The 5,776-nt window shown below is 37.4% G+C and overlaps 1 non-coding gene across 1 annotated transcript; it reads left to right on the top strand.

Moving 5' to 3' along the window:
• Positions 1-5,210: 5,210 nt before the first annotated feature.
• LOC126019329 (small nucleolar RNA SNORA51) lies at positions 5,211-5,343 on the top strand. Its single transcript, XR_007499056.1, has one exon. It is a non-coding gene; the product is annotated as a small nucleolar RNA SNORA51 (small nucleolar RNA).
• Positions 5,344-5,776: the final 433 nt, after the last annotated feature.

The following is a 5,776-nucleotide window of genomic DNA, read 5'->3' as shown; positions in this document are numbered from 1 at the left end:
AAAATGTCTATTCATTTTTTTCTCCCCAGTTTTGGATGGGATTAGATATATTTTCTGGTAACAGTCAATCAGTGCCTTGAAAGGGTTAATATCTAAGATGAACTTCCTTTCTAATGAAGTACTCTGAATCTCTAAAGTGCTAAACAAAATTTGGGGTCAGAGAGACAAGGTGTCCTCCTTGCTGAAGCCAAATCTGGTTCAATCCACAGCACTGCTGTGATAGCCAGGTATAGGCCCTACAGTTGGATGTGTTCCAATGATTCCCTCCAACAAAAAAGTCTTCATAGTAATTATTCACCTAGATTTTTTAATTTAGATCAAGAATTTTATTTGCCACAGTTTTGGAAAGAATAGTTTGTGCTTCTCCCATTCAGAAAATTTCTATACTACTTGGCTTAGATAAATAAACCAGTTTTCAAGGTAAAAATGATATGTATGTTGCATTGTATTTTATAGAATAATACGGAAACATATTTTCTTTATAAAATAATATATAAAATAATATTAAAAATAATAAAGTTTAAGGTTTTTCCCATAAAATGTTAGAAGTTAATCAGCATGAATAAAACTTAGATTGAAACTGGTTTCTAAAATTCTGTTTGCTCATCTTTGTATTCCCTAAGTTCTTCTGTTTACTCTATTTATCTTTTCAATAGTTTTATTCTTCCTCAGTTTTTTTAAATAGCACAAGAAGACTACTCATCATTAGTAGTAAGATCATGCCAGTTTTAATTAATTCATTATTCTCAATAAAACTAGAAAATAAAAACAGTCAGCTGTGTCATAATAATCTTATCTATTACAATAAATTAATACTCTATAACATGTTAGAAATGCTGAAGATATTGCATATAATTTTAAAATCCCAAACATAGTATATGAGAAAGTAAATTTTTTTTCTTTTTTTGGTTTTTGGGTCACACCCAGCAGTGTTCAAAAGTTACTCCTGGCTCCACGCTCAGAAATCACTCCTGGCAGACTCAGGGGACCATATGGGATGCCAGGATTCGAACCAATGACCTTCTGCATGAAAGGCAAACGCCTTACCTTTATGCTACCTCTCTGGCCCCAAAATAGTTTAAGTTCATTTTGCAGGTTTATGGTAAAGTATACTATGTTTCTATCAAGTTATGCTGCTTTTATTTCATTCCTTGACTCTGAAACACATGAATCATTTTGAATACATAAATATGTTTACTTTTCTTTCCTCTAGCACATGCATAATAACCCACTTTGCTTATGTAAACTTGGAATAATAAAAATAAGATAGTTGTGTATAGTTCTTTCCTTTGAGATATATAGATGGAGTCATAGCCCCAGAAGGAAGTCACATGATCTCCATTGCCTCGCAACATAATTACTGTGCTTGAATGTATGCCAATAATTATTCAATAATGTAAATTTTGTTAAATAAAGAACAGCAGGTATTAAAGGATGAGGTTGAGAAGAGCTATCAGGTTATGTTTTGCTAAATTAAAAGGAAAAGATCTAGTCCACACAGTTGACCAAGAGAATTGAAATATTCAGGAAGAACTGACTCTGATATTGTGTTATATGAGATGTCAAGAATATTTCTTAGGTCTGGTTTTCATTGTGGGAAATTATAAAATCAAATTGCTTCTTTTAATGTGGCTCACTCTGAGAGGTCAGGAGTGTTAGAAGTCTTTCAACCCACTTATCAAATCAAAATGCTTATAGTTTTTGTTTATTGACAATGAAGCAATAATAAACATTGGGCAAGGGAAGTTAGTTAATCCACATCTACAAGATTCTTATAAATTACTTGATAAAAGTTGTTCAGATCTTTAGGTCACTAACATCATGTGAAAATTAACCATAATCCACAGGCACATTTCATCTTAGTCCATAAACTCTGTAATGTATCCTTTTCATTACTGAATCTACCATGAGTCTAAATTTAAAAAAGTAAAAGCAAATGTCAGGGTTTGCTTAAAATTATTTTCACTTGTTGTGCAATATCCAACAGCCATTCACAATAAAAACAAAAATTCTCAACAACTCACACATGTGTTTCCTGCATACATGGTGCCCAAACACATGTTGCTTGCATCTCCCCTCTTGAGATATGCACTTTCAAGCTTTCATACTTCCATGCTAGGATATGTACTGGAGCTCTATCTTCTTTGGAGAAGCCTTCAATCTCTTTTCAGTGTTTCTCTCTCTCTCTCTCTCTCTCTCTCTCTCTCTCTCTCTCTCTCTCTCTCTCTCTCTCTCTCTCTCTCCTCCTTTTCTCACAATTTCTAAATAAAACTGTTTTTACTTAAAAAAAATATGCAACAAAACAGTGGTGGATGGAAAGTTCCTGAAGAAAGTAATGCCCATCTATAACAAACCCATTTCCAGTATCATTCTTTTTTGGTTTTTGGTTTTTTGGCCACACCCGGCAGTGCTCAGGGGTTACTCCTGGCTCTGAACTCAGAAGTCACTCCTGGCAGGCTCAAGGGACCATATAAGATGCCGGGGATCTAACCCAGGTCTGTCCTAGGTCAGCCGTGTGCAAGTCAAACACCTTACCTCTGTGCTATCACTCTGGCTCCGCCAGTATCATTCTTTTTGTTGTTGTTGTTGTTGTTTTGTTTTGTTTTGTTTTGGTTGGTTTGGTTTGGTTTTTGGGTCACTCTCAGCAGCGCTCAGGGGTTACTTCTGGCCCTACGCTCAGAAATCGCTCCTGGCAGGTTTGGGGGACCATATGGGGTGCCTAGATTCAAACCACTGACCTCCTGCATGAAAGGCAAACGCTTACCTCCATGCTATCTCTCCGGCCCCAGTCAGTATCATTCTTAATGGTGAAAAACTATTTCTTCTGAGATCAGGCACAAAGCAAGAGTGTCCATTGTCTCCACTTTCATTCATATAATATTATAAGTCCTGAATAAAGCAATCAGACAAGAAAGACAAATCAAAGGAACCCAAATTGAAAAAGAAGTCAAATTATTACTATTTGCAGATGATGTATTAATATACATAGAAGACCCTGAGGAGTCCCCAAAAAGAAAAAAACTCCTAGAAACAATAAACCAATACAGCAAAGCAGCCGTCTTCAAAGTAAATACACAAAAATTAGGTGTATTTTTATATTTAAAAAAATCAGAATCAGATGTAAAGAGATCAAGGAGTATATCCCATTGTGGGGGGAGGGTTTGGGTCACACCAGGCATCGTTCAGGGGTTACTCCTGGCTCTATGCTCAGAAATCGCTTCTATCAGGCCCGGGGGACCATATTGGATGCTGGGATTCGAATCACCTTCCTTCTCCATACAAGGCAAACACCTTACCTCCATGCTATCTCTCCGGCCCCTATCCCATTTTAAAGCATATTAGATGGGGTCGGAGAAATAGCATGGAGGTAAGGTGTTTGCCTTCCATGCAGGACAGTGGTTTGAATCCTGGCATCCCATATGGTCCCCTGTACCTGCCAGGGGCGATTTCTGAGCATAGAGGCAGGAGTAACCCCTGAGCGCTGCCGGTGTGACCCAAAAACAAACAAACAAACAAACAAAAAAAAGCATATCAGAAAGTAAGTATCTAGGAATCAAATTAAGAAAAAATGTTGGAGATCTATACTATGATAACTTTAAATCTCTTAAGACAGAGATAGAAGAAGACCTTAGAAAATAAAGAATATGGGCCAAAGAAATAGCACAGTGGTAGGAAGTTCACCTTGCATGCAGCCAATCCAAGACCAACAGTAGTTCGAATCCTGGCATCCCTGAGCCTGCCAGGAGAGATTTCTGAGCACAGAGCCATGAGTAACCCCTGAGTTGATGTGACAAAAAAAAAAGGAAGGAAGGAAGGAAGGAAGGAAGGAAGGAAGGAAGGAAGGAAGGAAGGAAGGAAGGAAGGGAGGGAGGGAGGGAGGGAGGGAGGGAGGGAGGGAGGGAGGGAGGGAGGGAGGGAGGAAGGAAGGAAGGAAGGAAGGAAGGAAGGAAGGAAGGAAGGAAGGAAGGAAGGAAGGAAGGAAGGAAGGAAGGAAGGAAGGAAGGAAGGAAGGAAGGAAGGAAAAAAGAAAAAAATGAAAAATATTCCATGCTCATTGATTGGAAGAATAAATATTGTTAAAAGGGCTATTCTACCTAACTACTATATAAATTTTTTTTTTTTTTTTTTTTTTTTTTGGTTTTTGGGCCACACCCGGCATCGCTCAGGGGTTACTCCTGGCTATCTGCTCAGTAGTAGCTCCTGGCAGGCACGGGGGACCATATGGGACGCCGGGATTTGAACCGATGACCTTCTGCATGAGAGGCAAACGCCTTACCTCCATGCTATCTCTCCGGCCCCACTATATAAATTTTTAATCTCCACCCAAATTCAGATATTTTAATTTTTTAAATTTTATTATTTAATACATAAGTTCCTTAATTGAATTACTGTGAGGTACACAGTTAGAAAGTTGATCATGATTGAGTTACAGTCATATAAAGTCCAATACCCTTCACTAGTGCACACTTCCCACCACCAATGTTACCAGTTTCTCTCCTGCCCTCCCCCTTTTTCTTTTCTATCTCTTCTTTTTATTCCTTTTAGACACTATGGTTTACAAAATTGTTACTGAAGGGTTATCCAGCATATTACTTTATCTCCTTTCACCACCCAGTTCTTATCCAGAGTGATCATTTCCAATTATCATTGTCATCGTGGTCCCTTCTCTGCCCTAACGGCACTGCCCCACTATATGTGACAAGCTTCCTACCATGGGCTGGTCCTCCAGGCTGTCCACTATTCTTCAAAAACTTATTAAAGTCAATAATAAAGCTAGTATAGAATCAGAATAAACCACAAATAGCCAAAGTCAATTGAAAAATAAGAAACGCAGAGGTAGTTCATTAACTAATTTGAAACTGTATTAAAAAGCTATAGTGATTAAAATGCCTGATACTGAAATAAATATAGACTCTCCAATCAATAGGTCAGAATTGAATACAAAATGACAAAAATAACATATATATGAACAATTAAATTTTTTGAGAAAGGAGCTGAGAACATGAAATGGAATAAAGAAAGACTCCACAGCAGTGCTGAAAAATTTGTAAAAAGTTAAAACTCAACCCATATGTCATCCTTTAAACAAAAGTCAATTCAAAGTGGATCAAAGACCTCCACCAAAGTGGATCAAACACTATAAACTAGTTGCACTGGTGAAGAATTTTTGTGTATATATGTATATATATAAATCAAAAAAGAAAAGAAAAGGCCTCCCAATTCTTATCACAGACTGTGTTCTTTATACTGACTGTATAGAAAGAGGAGGTACAATAAATGCACCCCATATACACCTCAACCCAGGTCCTTTTCCTGGTCTGTATTGTGAATTGGGGGACAAAAAAAACCTCTAGAAACTATAAAGTACATTAAGGAAAAGTAAAGGCAGAACATTCCAAGATTGGACCTCAAAGGCATCTTTTTTTTTTTTTTTTTTTTTTTTTTTGGTTTTTGGGCCACACCCGGCGGTGTTCAGGGGTTACTCCTGGCTGTCTGCTCAGAAATAGCAGGGAATGAGAGTTCCTTTCTCCCCACAGTCTCACCAACACATATTGTTCTTGTTTTTTGTGATGTGTGCCAGTCTCCTAGGTGTGATATGGAACATTTTTTCATATGCCTTTTGGCAATTTGTATTTCTTCTTTGAGAAAGTGTTTGTTCATTTCTTCTCCCCATTTTTTGATGGGGTTAGATTTTTTTCTTAAGTTCTGTCAGTACCTTGTATATCTTAGATATTAGATTTTATATCCTAGGCACTATTTCCTTTGAGGTGAAAGA

Source organism: Suncus etruscus, chromosome 9 (genome assembly GCF_024139225.1).
Source record: "Suncus etruscus isolate mSunEtr1 chromosome 9, mSunEtr1.pri.cur, whole genome shotgun sequence".
Classification (NCBI taxonomy): domain Eukaryota; kingdom Metazoa; phylum Chordata; class Mammalia; order Eulipotyphla; family Soricidae; genus Suncus; species Suncus etruscus.
Note: the sequence above shows the minus strand (reverse complement) of the source record. Positions and strands in the feature narration are given on the sequence as shown.